At 41.5% G+C, this 9,870-nt stretch overlaps 1 pseudogene; it reads left to right on the top strand.

Moving 5' to 3' along the window:
* Window positions 1-6,877: 6,877 nt before the first annotated feature.
* LOC117081459 lies at window positions 6,878-7,818 on the top strand (annotated as a pseudogene).
* Window positions 7,819-9,870: the final 2,052 nt, after the last annotated feature.

The raw sequence follows: 9,870 nt of genomic DNA, 5'->3' as shown, positions 1-9,870 counted from the left end.
TCCATGGTCTATATCTCTGTTGTGGTACCAGTACCATGCTGTTTTGGTTACTGTAGCCTTGTAGTATAGTTTGAAGTCAGGTAGCGTGACGCCTCCAGCTTTGTCCTTTTGACTTAGGATTGTCTTGGCAATGCGGGCTCTTTTTTTGGTTCCATATGAACTTTAAAGCCGTTTTTTCCAATTCTGTGAAGAAAGTCATTGGTAGCTTGATGGGGATGGCATTGAATCTATAAATAACCTTGGGCAGTATGGCCATTTTCACGATATGGATTCTTCCTATCCATGAGCATGGTATGTTCTTCCATTTGTTGGTGTCCTCTTTGATTTCACTGAGCAGTGGTTTGTAGTTCTCCTTGAAGAGGTCCTTTACATCCCTTGTAAGCTGGATTCCTAGGTATTTTATTCTCTTTGAAGCAATTGTGAATGGAAGTTCATTCCTGATTTGACTCTCTGCTTGTCTGTTACTGGTGTATAAGAATGCTGGTGATTTTTGCACATTAATTTTGTATCCTGAGACTTTGCTGAAGTTGCTTATCAGCTTAAGGAGATTTTGGGCTGAGACGATGGGGTTTTCTAAATATACAATCATGTCATCTGCAAACAGGGACAATTTGACTTCTTCTTTTCCTAACTGAATACCCTTGATTTCTTTCTCTTGCCTGATTGCCCTAGCCAGAACTTCCAATACTATGTTGAATAGGAGTGGTGAGAGAGGGCATCCCTGTCTTGTGCCAGTTTTCAAAGGGAATTTTTCCAGTTTTTGCCCATTCAGTATGATATTAGCTGTGGGTTTGTCATAAATAGCTCTTATTATTTTGAGGTATATTCCATCAATACCGAATTTATTGAGCGTTTTTAGCATAAAGGCTGTTGAATTTTGTCAAAAGCCTTTTCTGCATCTATTGAGATAATCATGTGGTTCTTGTCCTTGGTTCTGTTTATATGCTGGTTACATTTATTGATTTGCGAATGTTGAACCAGCCTTGCATCCCAGGGATGAAGCCCACTTGATCATGGTGGATAAGCTTTTTGATGTGCTGCTGAATCCGGTTTGCCAGTATTTTATTGAGGATTTTTGCATCGATGTTCATCAGGGATATTGGTCTAAAATTCTCTTTTTTTGTTGTGTCTCTGCCAGGCTTTGGTATCAGGATGATGTTGGCCTCATAAAAAGAGTTAGGGAGGATTCCCTCTTTTTCTATTGATTGAAATAGTTTCAGAAGGAATGGTACCAGCTCCTCCTTGTACCTCTGGTAGAATTCAGCTGTGAATCCATCTGGTCCTGGACTTTTTTTGGTGGGTAGGCTATTAATTGTTGCCTCAATTTCAGAGCCTGCTATTGGTCTATTCAGGGATTCAACTTCTTCCTGGTTTAGTCTTGGGAGAGTGTAAGTGTCCAGGAAATTATCCATTTCTTCTAGATTTTCTAGTTGATTTGCGTAGTGGCATTTATAGTATTCTCTGATGTTGTTTGTATTTCTGTGGGGTCGGTGGTGATATCCCCTTTATCATTTTTTATTGCGTCTATTTGATTCCTCTCTCTTTTCTTCTTTATTAGTCTAGCTAGCGGTCTGTCAATTTTGTTGATCTTTTCAAAAAACCAACTCCTGGATTCATTGATTTTTTGGAGGGTTTTTTGTGTCTCTATCTCCTTCAGTTCTGCTCTGATCTTAGTTATTTCTTGCCTTCTGCTAGCTTTTGAATGTGTTTGCTCTTGCCTCTCTAGTTCTTTTAATTGTGGTGTTAGAGTGTCAATTTTAGATCTCTCCTGCTTTCTCTTGTGGGCATTTAGTGCTATAAATTTCCCTCTACACACTGCTTTAAATGTGTCCCAGAGATTCTGGTATGTTGTATCTTTGTTCTCATTGGTTTCAAAGAACATCTTTATTTCTGCTTTCATTTCGTTATGTACCCAGTAGTCATTCAGGAGCAGGTTGTTCAGTTTCCATGTAGTTGTGTGGTTTTGATTGAGTTTCTTAGTCCTGAGTTCTAGTTTGATTGCACTGTGGTCTGAGAGACAGTTTGTTATAATTTCTGTTCTTGTCCATTTGCTGAGGAGTGCTTTACTTCCAATTATGTGGTCAATTTTGGAATAAGTGCGATGTGGTGCTGAGAAGAATGTATATTCTGTTGATTTGGGGTGGAGAGTTCTATAGATGTCTATTAGGTCCGCTTGGTGCAGAGATGAGTTCAATTCCTGGATATCCTTGTTAACTTTCTGTCTCGTTGATCTGTCTAATGTTGACAGTGGAGTGTTGAAGTCTCCCATTATTATTGTATGGGAGTCTAAGTCTCTTTGTAGGTCTCTAAGGACTTGCTTTATGAATCTGGGTGCTCCTGTATTGGGTGCATAGATATTTAGGAGAGTTAGCTCTTCCTGTTGAATTGATCCCTTTACCATTATGTAATGGCCTTCTTTGTCTCTTTTGATCTTTGATGGTTTAAAGTCTGTTTTATCAGAGACTAGGATTGCAACCCCTGCTTTTTTTTGTTCTCCATTTGCTTGGTAGATCTTCCTCCATCCCTTTATTTTGAGCCTATGTATGTCTCTGCATGTGAGATGGCTCTCCTGAATACAGCAGACTGATGGGTCTTGACTCTTATCCAGTTTGCCAGTCTGTGTCTTTTAATTGGAGCATTTAGTCCATTGACATTTAAGGTTAATATTGTTATGTGTGAACTTGATCCTGTCATTATGATATTAACTGGTTATTTTGCTCGTTAGTTGATGCAATTTCTTCCTAGCCTCGATGGTCTTTACATTTTGGCATGTTTTTGCAATGGCTGGTACCAGTTGTTCTTTTCCATGTTTAGGGCTTCCTTCAGGGTCTCTTGTAAGGCAGGCCTGGTGGTGAGAAAATCTCTAAGCATTTGCTTATCTGTAAAGGATTTTATTTCTCCTTCACTGATGAAGCTTTGTTTGGCTGGATATGAAATTCTGGGTTGAAAATTCTTTTCTTTAAGAACGTTGAATATTGGCCCCCACTCTCTTCTGGCTTGTAGAGTTTCTGCCGAGAGATCTGCTGTTATTCTGATGGGCTTCCCTTTGTGGGTAACCCGACCTTTCTCTCTGGCTGCCCTTAAGATTTTTTCCTTCATTTCAACTTTGGTGAATCTGGTAATTATGTGTCTTGGAGTTGCTCTTCTGGAGGAGTATCTTTGTGGCGTTCTCTGTATTTCCTGAATTTGAATGTTGGCCTGCCCTACTAGGTTGGGGAAGTTGTCCTGGATGATATCCTGAAGAGTGTTTTCCAACTTGGTTCCATTTTCCCCCTCACTTTCAGGCACCCCATTCAGACGTAGATTTGGTCTTTTTACATAATCCCATACTTCTTGCAGGCTTTGTTCATTTCTTTTTCTTCTTTTTTCTTTTGGTTTCTCTTCTCGCTTCATTTCATTCATTTGATCCTCAATCGCTGATACTCTTTCTTCCAGTTAATCGAGTCGGTTACTGAAGCTTGTGCATTTGTCACGTATTTCTCGTGTCATGGTTTTCATCTCTGTCATTTCGTTTATGATCTTCTCTGCATTAATTAGTCTAGCTGTCAATTCTTCCACTCTTTTTTCAAGATTTTTAGTTTCTTTGTGTTGGGTACGTAATTCCTCCTTTAGCTCTGAGAGGTTTGATGGACTGAAGCCTTCTTCTCTCATCTCGTCAAAGTCATTCTCTGACCAGCTTTGATCCGTTGCTGGCGATGGGCTGCGCTCCTTTGCAGGGGGAGATGCGCTTTTATTTTTTGAATTTCCAGCTTTTCTGCCCTGCTTCTTCCCCATCTTTGTGGTTTTATCTGTCTCTGGTCTTTGATGATGGTGACGTACTGATGGGGTTTTGGTATAGGTGTCCTTCCTGTTTGATAGTTTTCCGTCTGACAGTCAGAAGGACTGTCTGTTGGTCTGTTGGAGATTGCTTGAGGTCCACTCCAGACCCTGTTTGCCTGGGTATCAGCAGCAGAGGTTGCCGAAGATAGAATATTGCTGAACAGTGAGTGTACCTGTCTGATTCTTTCTTTGGAAGTTTCCTCTCAGGGGTGACTCCACCCTGTGAGGTGTGGAGTGTCAGACTGCCCCTAGTGGGGGATGACTCCCATCTAGGCTACTCAGGGGTCAGGGGCCCACCTGAGCAGGCAGTCTGTCCGTTCTCAGATCTCAACCTCTGCGTTAGGAGATCCACGGCTCTCCCCAAAGCTGTCAGACAGAGTCGTTCGCGTCTGCACCGGACCCCGCTCTTTCCCCTGTTGGACTGCAGCTGTGCGCTGTCCGCAGAGGTAGAGTCTACAGAGACAGGCAGGCTTCCTTGAGCTGCTGTGAGCTCCACCCAGTTCGAGCTTCCCAGCGGCTTTGTTTACCTACTTAAGCCTCAGCAATGGCGGGCGCCCCTCCCCCAGCCTCGCTGCTGCCTTCCGGATAGATCGCCGCAGACGGCTGTGTTAGCAGTGAGGGAGGCTCCGTGGGCATGGGACCCTCCCGGCCAGGTGTGGGATATATTCTCCTGGTGTGCCTGTTTCCTTAAAGCGCAGTATTGGGGTGGGAGTTACCCGATTTCCCAGGTGTTGTGTGTCTCAGTTCCCCTGGCTAGAAAAAGGGATTCCCTTCCCCCTTGCGCTTCCAGGTGAGGCGATGCCTCGCCCTGCTTCAGCTCACGCTGGTCAGGCTGCAGCAGCTGACCAGCACCGATTGTCCGGCACTCCCTAGAGAGATGACCCCAGTACCTCAGTTGAAAACGCAGAAATCACCGGTCTTCTGTGTCGCTCGCGCTGGGAGTTGGAGACTGGAGCTGTTCCTATTCGGCCATCTTGCTCCGCCCTCTAGCTGCTTTTCAATCCCCTCTGATATCTTATATAGAATAGAGAGATAGTATATAGATATATAGGTACAGTATACCTTTATTACATAGTTTTATAATTGATTTTTCTCTTTTCTGCTGAAATCTTCTGTGAGTTTCTTGAGAGTAGAAAACTATATTCTGTTTGTGTATTTATTTAATCTCTCTATTGTCTTGTGCTTTAAATATTTATAATAATGAATTCAAAATGGGTCAAAATCTTAATACAAGAAGATAAGTAGACATAGTTATTAGTTTTTTGTCATTTTGCAATTGTGCACCAAAATGGCTTGTTTTTTTTTCCCTGGATAGATTCTGTTACACAAATTTTAAGTTGGTAATAACTGTTACTTAGGTCTAAAATAAGAAAATGTTAGGGGTTGCAAGTTGAATTTTACCTTTTACTTTCCCATTTCACTTTACTCTGACCATAATAATCCACATTAAAACTGTAAGAAAAAGCCTAAGGACATACATAAATCTGAGACCTCCAGTTTTACTGTTTTTTATTTTTAACTCATTCTAAGATTTTTAAGGACTAATACAAATAAAGTATTCTTCTTGTTCTTTGAATCTTCTAGGCTTATATTAAGCCTTCAGGTTTACTGATAAGTGAGAGAAAAAAATTCCTAACTTTTCATTTTTTTAGTATCGACGTTGTTTAGCTCTGCTTCTTGGTTTTCTTTAAATTTGATACCTATGTGTTTAATGACATTATATAACTCTAAGAGCACTACATTCATTATTAAGTGCAATCAATCCTTGCAAGTCTTATAAGTTGGGCAAGAGTTTTTTCCCTTGGAGGATATGTCATTATGGTTTTATATTCTCAGATGCAATGAATGTTGCTAATACTTGCATTTGGGGAAAAATAAGTAATAAGGTAAATGGGATGCATTGCACCTGGTTCTTATGGATGGATTAAAGTATTGATTGGAAAAATAGCTTTTAAGTTTCAACTTGTTCAGGTACATATCAAGTTTTCCTCCAAGGTAGTGAATATTAATAATGAGGAGGAAGAAAAGAGAATTACAACAATGATGACAATGACATAAGCAATACTTCTGAAAACATTATTATTAAAGATATTTTAAATTCTTATTTTACACACAAAGAAAATGTGGCTCAAAGCAGTTGAGTAACTTATCTATAACTAGTACACAGTATAGCTTGCATCCAAACCCTAGTCTTTGCTTTTGTGACAAAGCCTCCTCCTTATGTTTTATAGTTCCTAGTTTATGTTTGTAGGTAATCCAGAGTAATATATATATATATATATATATATATATATATATAATTCCTTTACCATTTTAAAATAGTTTATTTGTATTTGTGGTTACATTCTTTTCCTTAGTCCCAACATATATAATTTTGTCTTCATTAGATCCATGAGATGTTCATCTATTTCATTGTCTAATTTAAGAACCAAGTGTTCTATTTCTTACTAGTTTTCGTGCTGTAATTATTTTCTAGTTTTCTTTTTACTGTTTCATTCTATTTTATTTTTATTTTGATTGCATTTTTTTCTAATATCTTGATATATAGACTTACCTTATTTTTATTCTTTCAGAAATAACCATAGTGCTTTAAGTCTAGTAATTAGTCTCTGAATATGTTTGAAAATGTCCCATAAATGTAATATATTACATTCTTATTTTATGACTAAGTGGTCGATTTTATTTCCTTTTTATGCAATGTTTGAAAGGTTAAGATGTATTTAGTTTTATTCCAACACATTAGTTTTAGGCTAGTTTTAGTTTCTAGCTTTAAATCACTGTGGTCAGAGAATTTTGCCTTTAATATATACCTACTTTTTGTGACATAATAAATGATAAAATTTTGTATAGTTCCATGATGTGTTAAAAGAAGGCATATTTTCTTTTTGTGAAGAGAAAAAGACTGAACAGTTGTGGCCGCAATACCCGCCTCGAGCAGCAGTCAGGTTCTCCACCTAGAACCCAGGAGTATGAGACTCAGAATCAGATCTCTTCTCCCTCCCCACTCTTATGAGATTTTTTTGGATCTTCAGCTACATTTTTGGCTTTCCGAGAAACCCTATCATCAAACACAATGGCCAACAATGTTACCAACAAGACAGATCCTTGTTCCATTAACACCCGTGTATTCACTGGGAATCTCAACACTCTTGTGGTCAAGAAATCTGATGTGGAGGCAATCTTTCCGAAGTATGGCAAAATTGTGGGCTGCTCTGTTCATAAGGGCTTTGCTTCATTCAATATGTTAATGAGAGAAATGCCCAGGCTGCTGTAGCAGGAGAGGATGGCAGAATGATTGCTGGTCAGGTTTTAGATATTAACCTGACTGCAGCACCAAAACTGAACGGAGGAAAAGCAGGTGTGAAACAATCTGCAGCGATGTACCGCTCTTCTTTTGACCTGGACTATGATTTTCAGCGGGATTATTGTAATAGGAGGTACAGTTACCCAGCACGTGTACCTCCTCCTCCTCCTATTGCTGGAGGTGTAGTGCCCTCGAAACATCCGTGTGTGTCAGGAAACACCTCACGAAGGCAAAAAAGTGGACAGCGGGTATCTTCCAAGTCTGGAAAGTTGAAAGGAGATGACTTTCAGGTGGTTAAGAAGGAATTGACCCAGATAAAACAAAAAATGGATTATCTCCTGGGAAAAATTGAAAAGGAACAGAGCAAACAAGCAGTAGAGATGAAAAATAAGTCAGAAGAGGAGTAGAGCAGCAGCTCCTTGAAGAAATATGAGACTAATTTGAAGTTGGAGTCTGAGGGGGGTGCAGATAACCCTGCTGAGGAGGGGGACCTACTGGATGATGATGATAATGAAGACTGGGGGGATGACCAGCTGGAGTTGATCAAGGATGAAGAAAAAGAGGCTGAGGAAGGAGAGGATGACAGAGACAGCGCCAATGGTAAGGATGACTCTGAAGCACATAGTGGGGTTTAGAAATCTTATCCCATTATTTCTTTACCTAGGCACTTGTCTAAGATCAAATTTTTCACCAGATCCTCTTGAGAGCTGACAGCATGCTGGCAGCCCTCACTGGCTCTTGGTGCCTCCTCCGCCTTGGTGTCCCCTCTGACCTCGCTTGAGGAGCCTTCAGCCCGCTGCTGCACTGTGGGAGCCCCTGTCTGGGCTGTCCGAGGCGGAGCCGGCTCCCTCTGCTTGCTGGGAGGTGTGGAGGGAGAGGCATGGGCGGGAACTGGGGCTGCCTGCTGCACTCGCTGGCCAGCGTGAGTGAGTTTGGGTGAGCCTGGACTTGGCGGGCCCTGCACTCAGAGCAGCGGTGGGCACCGCTGGCCCTGGGCAGTGAGGGGCTTAGCACCTGGGCCAGCAGTTGCCTAGGGTGCACTGGGTCTGCCAGCACTACTGGCCCGCCCGCACCGCACTCAAATTCTCACTGGGCCTCAGCCGCCTCCCCATGGGGCTGGCCTCAGGACCTGCAGCCGGCCTTGCCTGTGGCTCCTGAGTCAGGTGGGGACTTGGAGAACTTTTATATCTAGCTGGAGGATTATATATGCACCAATCAGCACTCTGTGTCTAGCTCGGGGTTTATGGATACACCAATCAGCACTGTGTATCTAGCTAATCTGGTGGGGACTCCTACAGCATTAGCTAGATACATGTCTAGCTGGAGGATTGTAAATGTACCAATCAGCACTTTGTGTCTAGCTCAGGATTGTAAAGGTACCAATGAGCACCCTGTGTCTAGCTAAAGGTTTGTGAAAGTACCAATCAGTGCTCTGTGTCTAGCTAATCCAGTGGGGACTTGGAGAACTTCTGTGTCTAGCTAAAGGATTATAAATGCACCAATTGGCACTCTGTGTCTAGCACAGGGATTGTAAATGCACCAATCAGCACTCTGTCAAAATGGACCAATCAGCTCTCTGTAAAATGGACCAATCAGCAATGTGTAAAATGGATCAATCAGCAGGATGTGGGTGGGGCGAGATAAGGGAATAAAAGCAGGCTGCCTGAACCAGTGGTGGCAACCAGCTTGGGTCCCCTTCCACGCTGTGGAAACTTTGTTCTTTCGCTCCTTGCACTAAATCTTGCTGCTGCTCACTCTTTGGGTCCATGCTGCCTGTATGAGCTGTAACCCTCATGGCAAAGATCTGCAGCTTCAATCCTGAAGCCAGCGAGATCACAAACCCACTGGGAGGTACCGACAACTCCAGACTCACTGCCTTAAGAGCTGTGACATTCACCGTGAAGGTCTGCAGCTTCACTCCTGAAGTCAGCGAGACGAAGAACCCACCAGAAGGAAGAAACTCCGGACACGTCTGAACATCTGAAGGAGCAAACTCCACACACACCATCTTTAAGAACTGTAACGCTCACCACGAGGGTTCGCGGCTTCATTCTTGAAGTCACCAAGACCAAGACCCACCAATTCCGGACACACACTCTCCTAGTATCTTAAGCACATGCTCACTGTTCTCCTCATCCTTGTCCTTCCCATGTTCATTAATTCTTATTGCCCTGCGCCTAGTCCCATTTTCACTTCCTTTGATTCTCCTACTAGTTTTGTTAAGAATGTAATTTTTGCTTTTAATTTTGATACATCTTTATGACTTAATAAAAAGGATGTATAGTTTTAATCAACTGTCTCCAGAATAATCTCTTGTTATGCAGGGAGTACAGTTCTTTTCATTCATACATAAGTTCAGTAGCTGCTTCCCTAACTGCAAAGGCAATCTCATTTAGTTGAGTAGCTCCTGAAAGCAGCTTTGAGTTACAAGTATGTGTGTTACACCCCCACATAAGTGTGCTGTGTGGGGAGGTTCAACACAAATGTAACAATGTATTTTTGTGAATGAGAGTTGGCATGTCAAATGCATCCTCTAGAAAAATAGTGTTACAGTCTTAATATTTGTTTTCTAAAGTTTATACTGTGGGTTATTTTTGTGAACAGCTTGATGTTTGGGACCTCTTTTCCTCAAAATAAAAAGTCCTTATTAAACCAGAAATTTGGAGGAAAAAAAAGGGTATATTTTCTATGGAATAAAAGTTTTCATTCATGTTTATTACATCTACCTTATTAATTGTATTATTACG

Source organism: Trachypithecus francoisi, unplaced genomic scaffold (assembly GCF_009764315.1).
Source record: "Trachypithecus francoisi isolate TF-2019V2 unplaced genomic scaffold, Tfra_2.0 Lachesis_group8, whole genome shotgun sequence".
Taxonomy (NCBI): domain Eukaryota; kingdom Metazoa; phylum Chordata; class Mammalia; order Primates; family Cercopithecidae; genus Trachypithecus; species Trachypithecus francoisi.
Note: the sequence above shows the minus strand (reverse complement) of the source record. Positions and strands in the feature narration are given on the sequence as shown.